The sequence below is a fragment of the Eptatretus burgeri genome, chromosome 2, assembly GCF_056783735.1.
Source record: "Eptatretus burgeri isolate ZD-2024b chromosome 2, Ebu_testis_v1, whole genome shotgun sequence".
Classification (NCBI taxonomy): domain Eukaryota; kingdom Metazoa; phylum Chordata; class Myxini; order Myxiniformes; family Myxinidae; genus Eptatretus; species Eptatretus burgeri.
In genome coordinates, this window is record NC_140962.1 from 104,703,476 (window position 1) to 104,725,352 (window position 21,877).

The 21,877-nt window shown below is 41.4% G+C and overlaps 1 pseudogene; it reads left to right on the forward strand.

Moving 5' to 3' along the window:
- The first annotated feature begins 10,743 nt into the window (after window positions 1-10,743).
- On the forward strand, window positions 10,744-21,867 carry LOC147032723 (uncharacterized; annotated as a pseudogene).
- The last annotated feature ends 10 nt before the right edge of the window (window positions 21,868-21,877 follow it).

Genomic DNA, 21,877 nt, shown 5'->3' on the forward strand with positions numbered 1-21,877 from the left:
TGCTGCAAAAGAACATTTATATGTCTACAAACTCTTCAGTTACACCAATTAGAGCAGGGAACAACTGAACAAAGGATGATCTCTGCATCATTTGGGGTTTTGTAACCACCATTATGACCATGTTGAGACTCCTAAAAACACTTAATGGGGACTTTTCAAGTACAAGTATATGCATTACGGAACCTGGCATTAAAGTGGTCGACCAACTGTGCTCAACAATCGAAAATGGGTTATCAGGGGGTGTTTGAAGTCTTGTCTCAATGAAACAAGCCAGGAACTTTGTGTGGAGGAACCGGTCAAGTTCAGAACTGTGCTTCAAGTCACCATACCAAGGCACAAGCTCAAAGATGACATCATTATATGACGTCTGCAGGATGCGTTTTCATTGAAAATGTTTTCCCCACCCATATGTGTGATATTTTGCGAGGTATATAGTGGAAATACAGCACACTCATGACCCTCAGTAGAGGGAGTCTCAGTGCAGATTGCATTTGAAGACCAAATATCAATTGTTTATATTTAATGCTGAATACCACCACACATTGGAATTTAGTTACTAATTTCAGCACAAAACTAGAGGTCTGCATTGGTAGTACAAGATAATTTAAAAAACAAAAACAAAATAGAGTTATCCGTCATGAAGGATTACAAAGTGCTTACCTTTTGGCTTTAATCTTCATTGCATGTGGCGTGGAAGGCTCTTCACAGCAAAAGGCCTCTTCTGCTACGACAGAGGGTGAAACCCAAAACGTCAGAACCTTGTGATTCTTCACAACGGATAACTCTAACCATTTTATTCTTACCACAAATTGCAACGTCATAACCCACACTCTGTCTCAATTATATTTGCGCTGCTATGCAGCATAAGGCCAAAACCATAGCTCTCTACCCTTTCCTATCTTGGGTGTGATGATATACTTCTTCCATCCTAATTCCAGCTCCCATTCGATATTTCTCCACTGTTTGCTTCAGTCTGATTATTGGCCTACCTGATAGCCTACTACTGCTACATTAAATCTACTGCAATGCCTAATTAAATGTATTACATTGTCATATACACGACTCATTGGTTACAGTGTTTTCCCTATTAGCGGTGTTATATTCCTAACACGGTGTGTTGCCTCAGTAACCTTTTCATTACCACCTGCTGAAAAATATGTGAATATTGCTGCTGTGCTGGCCTTGTCCAAAATCTCTCTCCAATGGCCATTCGCAATCACACATTTACCAACGCAATGTTGAAAAAAGGTAAATTCCTTTGAATTCACATTCCATAAACTGTCTGATTGATCTATTATCATATAATGTCGTTAGAACTATGAAAACGCGAGAATTAGGTCACCTGCACTTTATCTCAGCAGATCGCAGAAACAAAAGCTCCCACACCTGTCAACACCCCGTGGGAAATTGTGGGATCTGTTAGGAGGGCGATTTCATTAATCTTTAGCAATGCCTTTTCCATCAATATATTAACATGAAGGGCTTTTCACGTAAATGAGGTCATTACTTTGATAATCATGATATACATCTTGCCAACATTTTGGAGATTTCCGCCATTTAGAGACTGCTATTGGTGATTGGTATTTACTTAAACATTATTGTTCTGATGCCATTGCATTTCAAGCGTGTGCTTGATTTTACATGTTTTAGTCTCAGGACAGGCTGGCAGGATAGCCGAGAGGTTTCACAGCCATATTTGAGCTGTATCGCCTGGGTTTGAATCTGACCCAGCTATAAAAGCTATAAAACTGTCACCATGGTGTTTCACATGCAGGCCGAGGCATCATGTGTGCCATCCATTATAAGAACATGAAGGTGGAGGACCTGTCTGATCTTTGGTAGACTTTAAATATCCCAGCGTGTTATTCGTAAGAGGAGGCGAGTTATTGTCAATACCCTGAACAAATTACAAATTCCTGCCCTGACTGCTGGGAAAGCAGCAGCAAACCACCCAGCATAACCCTTGTCAAGAGTCAGTTTCAGGAGCACCAGCACTCTGTAAAGAGGATGGTACATTGACTATGAAGGATGGTATCGTGTTAGGCCAACCCTCAGTTGAAAAATAGCATGTTTATTTTCCTTTAAAGTCTTCAAGCTGTCGAGAAATATAGTGCAGACCCATTAAGAGAGAAAAAAATTATTCAGCTGACATGAAGAACCAACAAATATTTCACCTGATAGGACTAATATAAAATCTAAACATCAAAAAACAAAACAATACTGAACTTAGTATGCCAAATACTGTGTCGAGAACTTGCGAAAATCACTCAATAACTTACAAGAGATTTGCAAAACAAAGGTGGAACAGTACTTGCAATGTGTGATTCACAGAACCAGCAGAGAAGAGCGGAGTGGTTGTGTTATAAGCACTTGTAGACAACATACAATCAACAGAACAAAGTTTAAAGTTACAAATTAAAATAAAATTTGATAAGGGAATATAGTGTACAGGGTGTTTCAGATGTCTTGTGACCCTCAGGGTGGTCCAGATGTCTTGTGACCTATAACGTTTTTTTTTCTCCTTTTCTCATTAAGTTGCACAAGTGGACCTGACAACGGTGCATAACATTTCTCACAGGACATGGCATCGAATCATCTTGTGCAAAGAAAATGCTGGTTCTCATACAAACTCACTGGACCCTTAACAAGGACATTGTTAGTATTTACAATTCATAAATTATGTTTAATAAAGTTTATATATGCCATTTTTATCATGCATTAATACATTACAGTACATTGATCATTGCATTGTGTTGAACCATTACACACCCATTGAAATGCAAAAATATAAAGGTTTAGAGAATTAAATGAGGGTCACAAGGCATCTGGAATACCCTGTAGAATGCCTTCATTAGGGTTGAGGCAATATCAGTGCTGCCAGCCCTTTATGAATCAAAGCCAGCACGAGCCATCCAAGAAACCCGAGCATTACAATCACGACAAAATGAAAAAGACTTTTTTTTTACTTGAAAGAAAATTAATGAAAAAGAAGCACCAGCTCAATTAAAGTGATGGAGATCATGATAGAGCTGGACTTAGATGGACTCCAATAGATTGAGATGGACAGCATAACATCCGATAATTGCTGAGCAGCAGCAGAGCTGTACGTTGAAACAAAAAACACCTATGTTGATCTAAAAAGATGGTCTTGATTATGGCAGAATGAATCGCCAAACTGAAGGCAATTTCCCACTTTAATGCGAAATATGAGACAGATTACGGCACAGGAAGTTGCCAAGCATCTGACAAGCTTTAAATACGAGTGTGTAGATACAATGAACAGCAGATACATCCCAATGTAAAAGTTACCTTTGGTCCCGAAAACGTGCAGCAAATGCAGAGTATGATCCAACAAATGGAGCAAACAACGAGAATTTTTCCAAAATTTGAACAAAGGCAGATGAATAAAGTCTTCATTTATCTCCAATGCAAATTATCAGGATGAAGTAGTGTGAATAGGCCAAGCAGGAAGGCTGGATTTGGTATAGCAAGTAATGATGACAACAAGGTTTGCTCGGTGGGAGTGGAGCTAAAAGGACGTGAACAAATTCTGAAATTCAATATGGAGAGACATTATCACAGTCTCATCTCATTTACAGGAATTGTGACACCATCAGGTATTTTTGAGTAAAATTTGGCAGATACTTTTTTTTCCCAAAGGATTTAAGGTGGCTGAATCCATTTTTGTTGTCTGCCAAGCTGAAAAATATTGATGGTTAAGATTTTACAAGCAAAAATACAAAATGGCCACCAAAATCTAGATTTCCATTGGAACTCCCCCAAAACACTTATGGGCACTTTTAATTTTGGGGTCATGATTCCTTATTGGAATCCCCAGTGACAGTGAAGCAAGGGTCTGACTATTATCCTCAATTAATTCAAAATGTCAACCTTAAAATAGCATATACATCATCAATCTGAGATAGGGTTGCAGCATAAATGTACTGTGCCACTTGATGGAATAAAATGCACGATTATTTTTTATAAATAAAAATGACTCATTTGTTATGGGTTTGAATATCTGATGCCTGATGAAGAATTCTCATGTGAATTGATTATTAAATCATTTTTTATGACAGTAAACAATCACTTTAGGGCATGCACATCATGTAAAACAATACCAATATTTTTGACATTTTTTACATTGACTTTTGTACATTTTAGACATGTCTGGAACACAGACAGGGAATATGACCAACAAAAGTATTTGAAGTATTTTGCAGGGATTTGTGATGCATAGTTTAACGAGAATGGCACGAGGTAGAGCACATACCTACACCAGGTTGAACAGTTCATGTTTTGTATCCCACAGATAGGCCAGATCTGGATCTGGACCTGAATGAAATTGAATTGGCTTGTTGTTGTCATCTAACCAACTCATCCACCTAGTTTTGACATAATCCGTCCACAACTTATTGAAATATCATACTATATATCATTTTGGTGCCATCACCAATGGTGAAGAATTACTTTGGAAATTAAAAAAAAAATTCACATCCGGATTCGGATCTTCACTAAAATCGAATCGTCTTGTCCTTGTCACACACACCCAACTTGTTCACCAAGTTGCATCCGAATTCATCCACAACTTTTTGAGATATTGTGTTATATATCTGTTTTACCTATATCACTCAATGGTGAAGAATCAGTTCATAAAATCTCTGATCTGTATCTGGATTCGGATCTTCACCAAAACTGAATCAATTCTTCCTTGTCGCACACCCAACGTGTCCAACAAGTTTCGTACGAATTTGTGCAAAAGGTTTGAGATATCGTTTTAGGCAATATCTCTCAATGGTGAAGAATCACTGAAAAAATTATCGCATCCGGATCTGGATCTGGATCTTCACCAAAATATAATAATTTCGTCCTTGCTACACACGCAACCTCTCCACCAAATTTCATCCGAATTTATTCACAACTTTTTGAGATATCCTGTTTACCGGCAAACGGACAAACGGACAAACGGGTGAAAATTTAACCTTCATCCACCTTCGGTGTGGAGGTAACAATATATGACTTTCAAAATTACATATGAATGCTAAAGGAGGTCTTTTGCACATGCGCTGTGTGCGTTTTTACATTGACTCGGTTCGGCTAGACAGGCACTTTTAACCTGTCATTGGTAGCATGAAACCTGTCATTCAAATAGTCTTTTAAACATAATTTTCAGCATTTAGATGAAATGGTGGCAATTTGAAAATGGTTAACCATAATTGTTCTGTTCCTGAATGCAAATCAGACAAACGGAAATATCGGAATACGAGAAATATTCATGGATAAGATATGTCGGGTTCCAGTCATTTCAGGTAAATACAATTATCTATCAGCAGCCATAGTTATAACGCCAATGTGCGCGCGCACACACGCATGCACGCACGCACGCACGCACGCACGCACGCACGCACGCACGCACGCACGCACACACACACACACACTTCTGTTTTCACCAATAGTACAATGTTAAAACCTCATAAAATCTCTCTTGTAGCCCCAGAACCAAACTAAAAATATTTATAACAGCCTTCAGAGCCCATACAACCCCCACTTCCCCCATCCCATCCTCCCAAACATGATTAATAGTAAATATCATTTAAAATGTACTCTGTGCATTGACAAGCCCCAGATATGTCCTTGGCATCGGTGTTGGGAAGCACAAAGGTTTGGGTAGAATGCCTGTCGATGAACCTTCCAGCTTTTCACAGGCCCACGTCATCAGGAGTTTTTTAAATACGGACTGCAAGATATCAACTTTTTGGACGAGTTGATAAGGAAGTTCTCCAACCGTTTTGTTGTCCATAGGTACACCCCTTTCTTACAGATACATTTCCAAGTATTTTCAGCTTCTTTAAAAATCAGGGTAAGCCATTCCATTGCTACAATCCTTATCTGGCACATATGATACTGTTGTGGTTGACGAAATTCGCAAACCACCATTCAGGTCCCTAAGGTGAGATATCTCTGTAAGTATATGTGTAGTTAGGCCCAAATCCGTTGTTTAGAGGGAATAAATGTCATTCATTCGGGCTGCGACCCTTCTAGATAGCCGTTTTTCTTTTACTATCTTTATTTTGGACCAGCCGCCATTACTACCATCACTACCACCACCAACCACGTCTCAACAGCCATCACACAACAACCACCAACCGCAACGCCGCTTCACAACCACAGCCACGACCCTTGCCGTCACATCTCGCCCTCGCAACCATCGCATCACCGCCATTCCTGCGCCGCTTGTGGACACCGATCCTGGACTCGTGCAGGGCGCGTGCCGAGCGGCAGGTGCAAAAACACCAGCCTTTCCGAAGAAATCGGATCAAAAACGATTCACGCCCACTTCTGTTCCGTCCTATCAGCGAGCATGGGGCGATTTGGCCCCGCCTCCAGGTGCGTGGGAGTATAATCGCTATATGCAGATTCACGGATCAAAAAGCATTCACGCCCACTTTTCCTCTGTCCAATGGGGAGCCAGCCAGAGGTAAAGGGTCGAAGGTGAAGGAGCGAAGCCACGGGGGCTATAAAGGGCCGCATTCGCTCGCCAAAAAGGGAGTTGAGTTGGGAAGAGTCGGAGTTGAGTTGAGTCAGTCAAGGAGAGTTGAGAAGAGAAGAGTCGGAGAAAGCAGTTGGACGGAGCTGAGGAGAGTGGGAGAGTTGGAGAGGTGGCGGCGGCGAAGGCAGTCGAGAGGGCGCTCGTGTCAGAGTCGGGGAGCTGCGGAGAGGGGAGGCCGATAACGCGACCGAGGTCGCGGTGGAGACGCTTGTCGCGGGACCCGAGCCAGCGAGATATCCTCATCCCCCCCGAGCATCAACAACCCCCTCCTGTTTCCCCCCGCGCTGAGATAGTGTGAGAAGGGGGCCCCGTTCCCACCCCATTCCAGACACTGTCCGCAAGGCCCGCGGAGTCGGGGCGCCACCGCCATTTTGCGGCTCATCACCAGACGGGTAGGCTCGACGCGGTCTCGGCCCCAGGCCCGTCTGCCCCCTCATAGTGGAGGGTGGTCCCTTTTTCTTTTGCTTTGAGTATATGTGTTGTCGGCGCCGTCTGTGACGTAAAACTGTATAAGTGTTGCCGTGTGCTCGGTAGTCGGTAGTAGATCTGCATTGTGTTTCTCTTTTACATTTGCTTTTTGTGCATTATTGTGTGTTTCTTCTTCTTTTACATTTGCTTTTGGTGTATAATTGTATATGTGTGCTATCCGTGTGCCATCGCGAAATAAATGTGAATTATGTTGAACTGTTTTCCCGTTTCGCTTCGTCTTTTCTTTCATTGAATCTCCATCTTACTTCACGTAAAGGGTTGGTAGTGGGCTAAATACGCCCAATAATTAATCGAACCGTCGAGGCCGACGATAACACCGCTCGGTTATCCCGATAGTACGGAACGGGTCGCTTAAAGTGGCCTGTGTCCGAAGTCGACCTGCGGCGAGGTGCGATCGCCCGGTCTACCCTCCGTGTGGGTACTTAGGTAGGTCGAATTTGGCGAGCAACCCTATCCCACGCGGGGGGCCGATTGGCACGATCGTGGTGAGGCCGAAAGGCCCACCCGTGACTGGTTCCCGGCGTTAGTCCGAGAGGGTCACGACGGGATTGTCCGTCCGGTGGGCGACGTGCCGCGATTCGAGTTACGTGGCCGCTCGCACGAATCCGCAACAATACATATCCAAGCCACCCCGTGAACTTCATTACTCGAGGTTTCTGCGCATGCACGCCGAACAATATGCGGTGGATTATGTCATTTTAAAACACGAGGAAACACAAGGAAATTAGACACGGGTGAAGGCCATTCAGCCCATCATGCCTATACCACATCATAACCACACCAATTTATCAACACAAGATCAAAATAAGAAAATGATTTTTTTTTTAATTATTAAGTGTTTTCTGTGTTTTTTTGTATTTTTCTCCCCAGATGAGGGGGCATGGGCTTGGTTAAAACACACATCAACCACACAACACCCCTTCATGAGACCCCCACCAACAGCACTCTGTACACATGCACACAATCACCCATCAATGCTCAAGCTACATAAAAGTCCTGCCAACATCCCCATACCCCTCCATCTCCATAACTTCCAGGTACCTATCTAATTCTAATCGAAACTTATCTACTAGTCAGGCAGCAGTTGTCACTATCTGATCAGTACTTCAATAAATTTGCCAACTTTGATTTTTCACTTTTATTTGTTCAAGGACATCATACTGAATCACTTTCAACTTGTCTTCCAATTTTCAGTGTCATATTTCACCACCTGGGGGCGCTTCTTCAAAATGGCTGCCAAAATCACAGAAAAATGTGAAAAACAATATTGACCACACATATCAACTGATATGATGATGTTTTCTGGATTGTTTCATCCTAGTGATACTAATTATGAACTCTTGTTTTGCAGGGCTCCAGCTGATGCCGAGCCATGTTGTCTGTTACCATGAGAGCAAACATCTGACCAATTGAAATATGGAACAGTGCATCATTTGTGCAGAAAAACGGAAAGATCAATTTTCATTAGCAAGTGAAATATCTCTAAACAATATTAAATTGTTCAGTGAAAGATGGGCTAGACTTGGTAAAAACATTAACATTCATGATAGAGGAAAGCAGATGAACATTGTTGCAGGGGCAGAATATCGCTACCACAGAAAATGTTAAAAATCACTTAGTGACCAAGCTAACCTTGAGAAAGCTGAAAGAAGTCAGGAAGAAGATTTAAAATGTACAGTGAACAAAAAGAGAGGGAGGCCAAGTACAAGTTCTGTTCCGTCAACTCCAAAAACAAGGAAAACGTTTGATCAGGAATTGTGTGTTTTCTGTCAGGGCAGTAGTGTGGAAAAACTGCATCAAGTTTGCAGTGAGCCTATGGGAAGGAAGTGCTTACAGATAAAGGAACTGAGCACAAATGAAGACGTCCGTGCAAGATTGGCACTCCTTTCTGATGCCATGGATGCATTTGCCCAAAACTGTAAATACCATCTGACCTGTTTCAGAAAGGAAACCAGACACATTGAATCTTTCCAGAGTACAAACACTTGTTCGTCTGAAAATGAAGCCATCGGAAAGGCCATATGTGACATTGAAATTGTCAACATAGTGCAGTTGATAATCACCAATAGTGACAGTTTCCCAAGCATTGACATGAAGACAATCAACAATGCCTATATTAAACTCCTTGAAGAACATGATGTAACAGTTCAAAGAACTAACTTTAAGCAGCACCTGAAGTCCCTTTCACTTGACAAGATACCTGGGATTGATTTTTGTCAAGCGTGGGCCTAAACCAGAAATTGTTGTGTCACAGTTAGTCAAAGACAAAATCCTCACATATGAGTATGAAACATCAGATGTGGATGAAGAGATGGAAATTCTTAGTCGGGCTTCAAAGATAATTCGAAGAGAAGTTGACAACATGAAAAACTGGCAATATAAAGGATCATGTGATGACTTTGAAACACCTAAGAAGCTATTGCAGCTCATGAGGTGGATAACCTATGGTCCACATACTACTCTACAAGTCAAAAGAGAAAGAGAAGCTGAGAAAACATCAAGAAATATAACTCAGCACATCATATCTGCATATAGAACTAACTACTAAGAGACAAATTAACTATGAGTCCAAAGAAGGTGGCAGTTTTCACAAGGATAAGAATACACCATTGACTGTTGGCCTTGCACTGGAATCATATCAAGCAAACAGGTCACGTTCACAAGTGGAAATCCTCCAAAGCATGAAGATGGCTGTTTCATATGATGAAGTTGAGAGAATGACCACAAGAATGGCCATGGCTGTAATGGATGACCTTAATGACAATGTTAAAGGCATGCATGTACCCCCCTTTCTAAAGCAGGGAGTAAGACCCTTGTTTGCTATAGACAATATTGACTGGGGTAGTAAAGTAGGGCCATTTCATAGAGCTGACTTACTAGTCGCACAAAAAGAACTTGAAGGGAACCCTCTTCTTGGTACAAAACTGAAACTTAACTTAAGTATCAAAGAAAGAGCTCTAAAACAGAAGCTAGATATGCAGTACCTGGAATGTGACAAACCATCTAATCCTAAGGTTGACAATGATGGTTATAAATTGAACACTTTAAAAGGTATTGGCCATGTCTATGAGCAGATTAATATTATGCGGTTATTGGTCTGTAGTTGGGTTCTATCAAATGTATTGGGGGGTGGAGGGAATGCACAAGAAGAAGGGACAGAGGGAGGTGACACTGAATATGTAGTTGACAAGGAAAGAACAGAATCAGAAGAAAAAGAAGACACAAATAATGAAGATGGAGGAGAAGAAACAGGAGACATGGACAAAGGAACAGAGGATGGTTCAGTGAATATATCTGTATCAGAGACAGCTACAACAGAGCCTCAGACAGCAGGAAACGCGGGGATACAACAACAGAAGAAAACCCAGTGTCCCACATGGTCAACTTTCAATTCCATAATCACAGAGAAAGCCCCAGTATGGAACATCGGGATTTGTGCTCCACTGTACCGGCAAAGTCCAACAGAATGGCCTGTACCCTTAAGCATTCTGACGCAGGCCCAGAAGATTAACTTCATGACTGTTGGAGATGGCTGTTGGAGAGGTTGCGTGAACGTTTTAAACAAGGAACTTGTCCATCGCGACTTCCGATGGGTTTTCTCAGACCACCACACATATTTCATCTGTAGGCCTTACAACAGTATTGTCTATGAGTACACAATAATTGATTGAGTTAAGGTGTATCCAAATCACTAAAACCTTAATATGTCAAGTATTGAAGGACATCATCTTTAACTAGTGAAAACATTAGGGACACTGCATAAAGGTGAACATTTTCAGTTGAATTTGAACCAAATCGGTAATCTTTATAATGAATGATACATTTTATGGGAATTTTTAATGATTTTGGCCACCATCTTGGAGAAATGCGCCCTCTTTGAGTCGTTAACTACAATGTTTTTGATACTTAAGCTTACTGTTAAACTTACTTGAAGATCATTTGGCCAAAACATTAGAAAATATCATTCTAAATTGCTGGAATTATTGGTAAAAATTACGTTTTTAACTGCTTTTTTTTTTAATGATTTTGGCAGCCATTTTGAAAAAGTGCCCTCACATGGTGAAATACTTAACTGAAAATTAGAAGACAAGTTGAAAGTGATTCATTGTGATGTCCTTGAACAAATAAAAGTGAAAAATCAGAGTTGGCAAAATTATTGAAGTAGGTGACAACTGCTGCCTGATGTATGTTTCTGCTGCCACTACCTTTCCAGGGAGACCATTCCGTGCATCAACTACTCTCTGAGTGAAAGTCCCCTGCCTTGCTACCGTCTAAACTCACCTCTTCTTTACTCTCAGGCTCTGGCCCCTGCTACAATCACTGCCGACTCTGTTGAAAAATTCATCTGCACAAATTTTATCTCAACCTTTCATTACATTAAACATCTCTATCATATCTCCTCGTAACCGCTTCCTTTCCAGTGTATAAAGCCTTGTCTCCTTCAACTGCTCCTCATAGCTGAGTCCAGCTAGGCCCGGAATCAATCTAGTAACCCTACACTGAACCCTCTATGGCATCTATGTCCTTCCGGAACTGTGGGGACCAGAACTGCACATAATATTCAAGATGTGGCCCTCACTAAAGTCCTCTACAATGTTAACACCACCACTTTTTATGTAGAAATGATCCCCCACAGAATACAACCTAAAACCCTGTTTGTTTCACCTATAGTTGCCTGGCACTGTGCTGCCTGCTTACCTCCCATATCTATCACCACCCCCAGATCCTTCTCCTGTGTGACACGCTCCAAAATTACCCCTTTCATCCTGTAATCTCTATTTTCATTGTTCTTTCCCATCCCCAATACCTTACACTTGCTCAGGTTAAACTACATCTGCCAATATTTTGCCCAATCTCGGCAAGTATCAATACTTTCCTGTATCTGAGCACCACCCCCTCTGCTATCCACCTTACCTCCAAGCTTTGTGTCATCTGCAAATTTGGAAAGCTTACTCTTCACCCCACTATCCAAATCATTGATGTAAATTATGAATGGTAATGAACCGAGTACTGATCCCTGAGGTTCCCCACGACTTACATCCTCCAAGCAAGACATCCTCCCACTCAGGGCCACTCTTTTCTTCCTACCACTAAGCCAGTTTGCAATAAAATCACGTAAAGACTGAAAAATCTAAACAAAATCCACAAATAATAGTATCTTTCAAAATATTCATACGAGACAAGTGGATGCTTTACTGATATTCACATACTGACATTTTCATGACATCATCAAGTACTGTGCAATACTTTATCTAAACCAGTGATACAGGAGTCAAGTCCATTTTTGGGGGGGACTCGCAGTCGGACTCTATTCTAACTCAGACTTGGAATGTCAAGGACTCAGACTCAGCTGTATTTCAGCTCAAGTCCGGCAAAACTTAGTGTGCAGTAAAACTTCACCATTTGCAGATTTGCTTACCTCTGTATGCAGCACAAGGTTGTGGGTAGCATCATTGGCTGAGGACATGGCTGTAATGCAATTCCACGATACCAGTGCACTGGTACTCATTTTGCCGACCTCAGAAGGATGACAGGCTGAGTCAACCTGACCTCATGTTCAACAACCAACAGGGGCTTGAATTCAGGACCATAAAATCCCAAGCCAGCCACCCTAATTGCTAAGCCAACACCAAGCTTTTGCAGGGTGCTTTTCATCATTTGCAGGGTGCAACGCTTCACATATACGTGGGTTATTTCCCCCACCATCCCTCACTCAGGGTTCAAAATTTGTCTTGCAGTCTTTTTTATATCGGTTGTACTCCACATAAAATTCAACAATAAGTTGCTCCATTATGTGAAGGGTCTATATTAGTAATGCAAGATGTTTAACAACCCTAAACAAAGGAAATAAAAAAGTAAAAAGGCCATTTGGACCATACTTTCCATATCATACCCCAACCATTTAACACGACATCATACTGGACTCGAAGCCTGGTGTCGGGGCTTAGCAGCCGGTGTGGCTGGTTTAAAGTCCTAAGGTCCTGAGTTTGAGTTCCGTTGCTGCTAAATTAACACCAGGTGGGGTTGATTCAGCCTGTCATCCTGAGGTCTGTGAAATGAGTACCAGTGCACTGGTGGCACAGCTGCACTCCAAGAAATGATAGCTACCAAGCAGCCAAGCTGCCATATGCAAGAACAGATACTAAACTAGCAAAAGAGATGTAAAAATGTCTTCTGAATAACATGTGATGTCATTGCATCCTTTTTAATATAAAATTGTTTTGAATTTTTTTCTGTAATCTTGGCATCTCGATTTCCACAGCAGCAAAAGCCTGTGCAAGGTTTGCTCCATATTTTCAAGGTATTCAAACAGTTCGGGTTTGAGTTACATTTCGCTTATTAAGACTACATGAAAACGTTTATTTAATGCACCATTGTATGTTATACTAGGATCAGTGCTGTTGCGATATAACTAAACATTATTAAGCTACGAAAAAGTAATTAAACATTTTGTACAAGGTGGTTATAATTGGTGGAATTTTTTTTTTGGGGGGGGGTTGGTGGGGGGTAGTGGGGTACTGTATTTATTGCTCGTTTCAAACCAAAAGTTTGGTTCATTGTCATACTGAAATGAGGTTTGTACATGCACATATGCATGCATCCTGCATGTGGAGGTTCAAGATCTGTGATTGCCTATGATTTATAAGAGACTGATCAAACATTACTTAATGATATTTTTGCTAAAATATGACACCCTCACCCTTGCCACCCTCCCCAGCCCCACCTCCTGTAATGCTCCGTAACGCTAGACCAGGCACACCCCCTAATATATAATACATAAAGACCGACAGACCACTATAATCATTATTGATAGATAGACTTACATATAATTTCCCTGAAAAGAGTAGTTAGTTAGTAGTTACTATCCATCCCATACCAAAGTGAACATGCACCCAATCGAGAATACTGAGAGAAAAAAAAAGAAGAAAGCCCACAGTGTGCTGATGACGTCATTCTGGCACATCGTCATCCACATGCTGATCGACCACTCCTGCTGCATTGCCTTGAGTTGTCAACTGTCGAGATCTTGTTTGGTTTTGTGAACCATAAAGAGTTTGTGTGTGAAGCAGAAGATGAAACACATGATGAAATGTAGGTTTTGGAGCAGTAGCGGTGCCACGAGCCAGATCATCGAGGTCAGTGGAACTACGAAGTGAAGTCAGCAACAGTTCAACGAATGTTACAAAGGCAGATCAGCACTAGCTGAATTGATCACGAGTTGGCTGCCATTTAGTGTCATGTGTAATCTTCTCCTCTTAACGAGTGATAAACATTTAATCAGTAATTGCGCTTTGTAAATTGTCATTCTATCTAAAATTTGCTATACATTTTTAGTCCAGATTCCAAACAGCCATTTCAGAGCAATGCGTGCTTTTGCGTCATTATGAAGTTTTTTGGTTGATTCAACATCTCTGAGCTATCCTGAATCAGAATCAGCCGGGTGCCAGACTCGCACCCTTGAGGAATTTTATTTAGAGGCGAAAAACAAAATGGCCACCACAGACTTTCGAAAAATTCTGTTTTGGGCTACATCTTCACTTCTAATGCACTTACACACACAATTTTGGTGTCTACGACTATGTTTCATGCGACAGACAAGGTAAACGTTGATGATTCTCTCAAGATTGGGCGACAACAGATGGCGGAATTTGAATCTGGATGGCCAACAAGCTTCAACAAGACACGAACCAGGAAAGTGACCCTGATGACTTTGACCAAAAAGAGCATCAAGCTGGATGGAAGGCCAGTATATGACACCGAATTGATCTATACCCGAGTCATATGTCTGCAACAATACAGGGATATTGATATCAAGGATGTCCTCTGTTACGAACTGTCCCCTGCCCCAGCCTCCTTGTTTGATGAGAGCAGTGCGATGCGGGCTCAGTCGAAAGCAATCCTGAAGACGAAACTCCAAGTTGAGCAATCAAGTCGAATCCAAGGTGTTTCAGATGCTGTCATCATCGATGGATGTGCCATGTTATGGACTGTACATTGGCCCACAAATGGTACAGTTGAGGATTATGCGATCAACTTCATGGGAACCATCAAATATCACCTGGAGTGTTGTGACGTATACTTGATTTTCGACAGGTACATCAAAATCAGCACGAAACAAACGGCGAGATCCAGTCACGCAGGTCATGATTCAAGTCGAAAACATCAACTCAACTTACACACAACACTTCCAGCACAAAAAGTGGTCCTAAATGTAGCCTACAACAAAGTACAACTGATCGATTTGATCTGTCAGTATCTGATGACCCACATTGTGGACAACGAGACCAAACTGGTGATCACTGGAAAAGATCCTACACCAGTACATGCATGGAACAATTCCACTCTCCAGAGACAGGATCTGAAAACACACCATGAAGAAGCAGATGTCATCATCATCCATCACTTAGTTAGAATTGTGTCTGGTGTCAGTGGTGACTCACACATCAAAGTGGTCTGCAACAATACAGATGTCTTTGTCCTGTTGATTCATTTATACCTCGAGCAAAAGATGACTGAGGATGTCAGCATGGAGAGTCCGTGTGCTGGGAGGGCGAACGTAGACATTCGCCAAACAGCACTGAAACACAAAAACATCGCCAAATATCTGCTTGCTGTACATGCTCTGACCGGATGCGATACTGTGTCGTATTTGTTTGGCATTGGAAAGGCCACAGCGCTGAAGGTACGAATGGGCGGACGTCATCCCACCTTACTTGGTCAGCTGGAAGCAGATGAGGAAAAGATGATATCTGAGGCAACGACCTTCATTGTGCCTGTTATGGTTCCAAAGTCGAAGGTGATATGTCCTCACACCGGTATCAGTTGTGGAAGTCGAAGATGGCCAACTCCAAGATTACTTCTGCTCCGAAATTGAAGTCGTTGCCCCCATCGCATGATGCCTTTGTTCAACATGTACATCGTGCTCATCATCAAGTCATTATATGGAAAGCAGCCACTCAGTCAGACCCTCCGAACTTGGATCCCATCAAGTATCGATGGCAAGAAGGTGAGGACGATGCGACGTTGTGTCCAACCACACTTACACCTGATGTGTCTGCTGCACCAGTCACCATTCTGCAGCTGATCAAGTGTGGATGCTCCACCAGCCGGCCATGTTCCACCGGGAGGTGTGGTTGTGTGGCAGCACAGATGTCATGTTCGATGTTTTGCAGTTGTAATGCTGGATCAGACTGGTGTAACGAACAGACAAGGGCAGTAGCTGCTAATCACGACGACGATGACGAAGATTGAACATAATGTAGAACATTGCATCCTTAACAAAGTTAATATTTGTTTGCCTAAAAATAAAAGGTAATTTCAAAATCATATACATGTACATACTTACTTGAAGACATAACCAAAAGTCCTAGTCAACTATCCACATGTATCTGGATATATTTGTGTAAAAATCGTATTCCAATATAATCATCAATTCATTGATCATTGCAAGTCAGTTACTTCAGCTGTCATTGACCGATTATTGTAGGTAGTATTAATATTTGAGGGTTCATCAAATTCAATTTCTTACCCAAAGTGATCAGTGGAACTGCAAAATAGCCATTTTTTTTCATATTAAAATGGTGGCCATCTTGAAAATATGAGACAGGTCTAACATATACACCTTCAATTTTATCATTATCGGATTCCTTGACCATGAAAACATTGTACTAGACACCAAAATTGTGTTTGTAAGTGCATTAGAAGTGAAGATATAGCCCAAAACAGAATTTATCGAAAGTCGGTGGCGGCCATTTTGATTTTCGCCTCTTAAAAAAAATTCCTCAAGGGTGCGAGTCTGGCACCCGGCTGATTCTGATTCAGGATAGCTGAGAGATGATGAATCAACCAAAAAATAAAACTTCATAATGATGCCACAACATACTTTTTCACATTTCCGCTGGACTATTTCTTTGCTTATATTGCACAAGAGTGGTCATTTTTGTTGTTGTTTTGCAAACCTGTTTTATCTCATTGCATAATAGAACTGGTGATTGCTGAAGCAGAGACACTTGCAAGCTCCAATGAAGACATTCATGGGCCTTATGAACCCAAGGGGAAGATGAGTAGCGAGGAGGATGAAGCCACACCCCAGCCAGGAACAGTGCCCCCTCTGTTCGCTCATTGTCAGACATTTGCCCACAAAAAAGAAACAGTACTGGAGAGAGTGGACCTGTCAGCATCAGAACACACATCATAAGATACTAGGTGTCTATACAGGACTATGATCCAACCCAAATGAGCGGTGCACTTTAGTTTTGGGAAGAAAATTAAGGACCCTCAACTGCACAGATTTGCTTCAAAAGTGCTGTGTGTTCCTGCTTCAAGTGCTCCATTGGAGAGAGCGTTTTCAAAAGGAGGGCTTACTATACACCCTCATCAGGCAAGCCTGGGAGCAGACTCTCTGCAAACTCATCTTTCTGAAATGCAATGAAGCTATGCTTGGGAGCAACCTATCACCCTGAACTAGGCTTCATTTAAATTGATTAGATATAGATAATATGAGAATAAAGTTTAAACATACTTATGAAAACTTGAAAAGTAGCATAATTGTCCAACTTGCAGGCAATATTTTAAGAAAGTCTAGCAGACTGAATATCACTGTTTTTGAATGATTTATGTCGACAATTTGAGCTGTTTGTTTGATGTAATTTTGGACTTTCATAACTTTAATAATGGATGAATAAATGCAAATTTTTCTACCATATTTTCTGGACAAGATCAGTATGTTCTCAGAAACTTTGGAGTCTAAAAAGAATGAGCAAACTACAGCAAGATGGCCATAATATGGAATAAAATCTTGATGCAAGTAACAATTTACACTGTTGGCTGGTTTTGATATTTTAGTCTTCATTTACGTACAATTTACACTGTTGGCTGGTTTTGATATTTTAGTCTTCATTAACATAATACAAAAGCACAAAGAAATTCGCTATTTTTTGCCACTTTACAATGCACTTTCAGCACAGGACTCGGATTCAGACTCCGATTGTCAAGGACTAGGACTCGGGATTGCTGGAGTCGGATTCGGACTCGACTACAACACTGACTCAGACTGCAGGACTTGGACTCAAACAGCTTGGACTTGGACCAGGTGGACTCGACTACAACATTGATCTAAGCTAAATAAAACTACAACTTTTTCATTATCTGTAACACATTTGTCTACATAGGTAATGCAGAGAACAGTTGAAGATGTGCCGTGTGAGCTTTAATACATTCCAGTCAATATTTTAAGCACCATTTATCAAACAATTTTTATAAGCGTCATAATTGGTTCTGCATTTGCATGCAGCTGTGCACACCAGATAGGACTTTTTACACTTACAGTGGGCACTCATGCACTTTGTGGTACAATTGCAGGTTATGAGTTCCATGCATGATCCTGGAACTGGAAGGAGGGATATGAGGATGGGGACAAGCAAGGTATCATCACGTTTCCAACCAAGCGTCTCTGGAGAAGGTAGCTCAGGGTACTGCTTGTTTGCTTGCCTCCACACTGCTGCCTGATAATGTGAGTGGTTTGTGAAAGGACAAAGCATCATTTGTGGGTGGAAGGATCACTGGGGAATGAGACTTGACAAATAAGGTTGAACATGCCTTGTTGGCATTGGTGACATTTGGCACATTGTAGACTTTGCAGATGAACATCTCAGCATCTGTGACAGTTTGTTCATCCAGATTGCCCTCACCATGATGTTTGAGAAGATCATGATGTTTTTGGAACACTTTCTAGCATGATTTATTGTTAAGTAGGAGATGGTGTCACTTCCAGTGGGGGCATTAAATGCAGGAATTGTTTCCAGCACGTCCTGTTCCAGCATTATGTGCTTCAATATAATGTGAACAGGAATGTACTTCCTCTTCTTAGCAGGCCCAGCTTTGAGCCACAGTTTGGAACATTGCATCGTAGGAAAATGAGACAAAAGTAAAACAAGGACAAATGTATCCCCCACAGCAACTATGATGCTTGGTGCCTGGCTTTCTACACAATGGATGATAATTCTTGTATCAGGCTTCCAGTTTCTCAGTGTTTACTCCAGGGTTAGATGCTTCAACCCTCTCTTCATTGCTGAATCCACCAGCTACCACAATGATTTTGTTGTCTGGTGCATGTACCATCAACTGTTGGGACAATAATATTGCCAGATCTGCTTTGTTACCATGGTGTGCTATGAAGTTCCCCCACTTTGAAAGCAGCAGAACATCCCTACTTTCAATCAGTCTTCTTATTGCTCCTGAACCTTGACCCCATCTTCTTCTGGTATCACTTTTGATTGAAGCCTCATAGTATCTGTTAAATACTACACCCACTCTGCTATATGGTGCTCCACTTTGTACAACAGCTTCAACAAACACATCAGCAAGGTCCCCAAAGGTGGCAGCTCCCTGAGGTTTCGCTATAGCAATCACTAGTTCCTGACCATCAATAATAAGTGTTGCCTTCTCACTAAGATCTGTAGCTTCATTGACAGAGGGGCAACTGGAGGTAGTGTGTTTTTGGCAAGGGATGTCTGAACTTGGCTCTTTTTTTCAGTGCAAAGTAGAACCTTTTCTCTCCAAAATTGTTCAGTTGATATTGTCCCTTCTTGTGGAATTATAACAGATCTTCCTCAATCTCCTTTGTGGCTAGGTCCTTGGTTGCAATGTTTTGCAGATCTTTGGGAATATTCCTTGAAAACAGATTGAAAGTGTGTAAAATGGTGAGAAAAATGTCAGGTTCACTTTGTATTTTTGTTCAAATTCTATGGAGATTAGCAAACCAGTACATTTTTGAGAAGCTTATGGCATCAGGAATATGAAAATAAATGTTTACAATTACACAGATCACTGCATAGCTGCCATTTTGGATTTTCAAAATGGCCACCATAAAATAAGAATTTCTGAATATCTCAGCTTGTAATTAACATAGAAACTTCATTCTAAATGCTCACCCTATGTTTCCAGGCCCAAAAAAATCCAAAGCTTATGTCAAACTAGTGATTATGAACGCCAAAAACCAAGAAACGAAGAAGTTTGTGTAATTATGTTTGCATTTTCATGAAAAAAAATGTACATTAAAATTGTTGGTAGTGACACCAGCATATGTATAGACGTTTTTCCGATCTCATTTTGACACATCATTCCACATCATCATCACTCTCTGTGTCATATTCAATGTTACAGTCTGCATCATTTTTGCATTCTGTGCCACACAATCATAGTTCTTCTGGCGGCAGTTGCAACAGTGTTTATAATCCCGATGCTACAATCATTTTGCAGTATTTTTACAGTAGTTTTGCAATCTTTAATTTTATACTGTAAAAAATTGTTGACAAAACTAGTACACAATTATCTTAGTCTTGGTTAATATAGTGATGGCTTTCTTTCTTTTTAGTGCCCGAGTCATAATGAGTGAATACGCGGGAACCAGCAAGTAGAGCTCGTTCAAGTCTTCCATGGATACTGCAGACTGGAAGCAGTTCATTCTTTGCTCGGAGTCCACTGCCAGCAAAGGAACACTTGTTCAACATCCCAGAACAGAATCATACCAGAAACTACTTGATGTAGTGGAAGAAAGATCCAGCTTACAGGATGGAAAATATGTTGACCTCCAAAGACGCCTCAAAGACTTTACAAAATAAATATTGATTGAAAGGAAATATTGATTATTCTGATGCCACAAATCAAATATCCATACAGCGAGCGAGAGACTGCTTGCAGCAAACCATGTCTACAGAAACCTATGCTGTGAATAAACGTGGGCATAAAAGAACAAGCTCTGAAATCCAGCAATCAGCACCTTTCACTAGATCTGTGACAGAACCATTGACAAGGGATCACTGCTTCTTACAGTATGTCAAGAAGATGATGACCAGCGTCTCTTCACCGTACGAACTGAAAACGTAGGGAAAGCACTTAGATGAGCTGTGGAAATTTCACAAGATCCAGTATCGATGACAAGACCAAGCAATGCACTCTCACAAAGTGATGCCCAGCAATAGATGTAAGATACCACAAACCATGCTGTACATGACATGTGTTCCGTGTCTTGAGGGATGATGCCAGCAACCGGGCCAAGTCTACAAAGACAGGCCTACCAAAGCAAGTACCATGCTTGATTGAGCTGATCAATCTCATTGAATATCAAAACCAAAATGAGGCTCATCTACTCATGGATACCATCGAAAAAAACCTACATATCTCTGCTTAGTGGTCGTGATGAGGCACAGAAACACACTCTGACACTGACCCGACAGTGGTGAAGGACAAAATTCTTGCAGAGTCACCAAGTGTGAAGTTAGTGAGACAGAAAGAGAGAAGAAAACCATCTGTTCTTTACTGTCCTGAATCCTGCGAAGAAGAAATGGTCCACACTTCCTTGATGCAAGATGCCACAAGTGAAATGGAAAACACAATGATTAAATACAAGACAGCTAAGCTAAATGCAACAGCATTGCCAATTTAGTTGAGGAGAAGGAAACACAATTACAGTATGTAGCACAAGAGAGGATGTCCCGACCAAGCTGTAGAGCCTTATATGGTGGATTTTGGTGGGATCTGAGGAGGAGCTGCAAACTGAGATGAGGAGCAGGACAGTTGACATTTCAGCATTGACCATAAGTCACAATATCATGTATCCTTTCTAGACCAGGAGACAATTGCACCACATGCCTAAGAAAGCCAGTGACACATTTCGGACACCACACACACGAGAAAGCCCACAGATTGTAGGGTTAGCAATCACTGTACATCATGACACCAGGAACAAGGGCGTTGATGGACCTCCTCCAAATACAGAACTACAATGTATCACGCAGCCATGCCTTGCTCCAAGAAACAGCAATTGACAATGCTGTT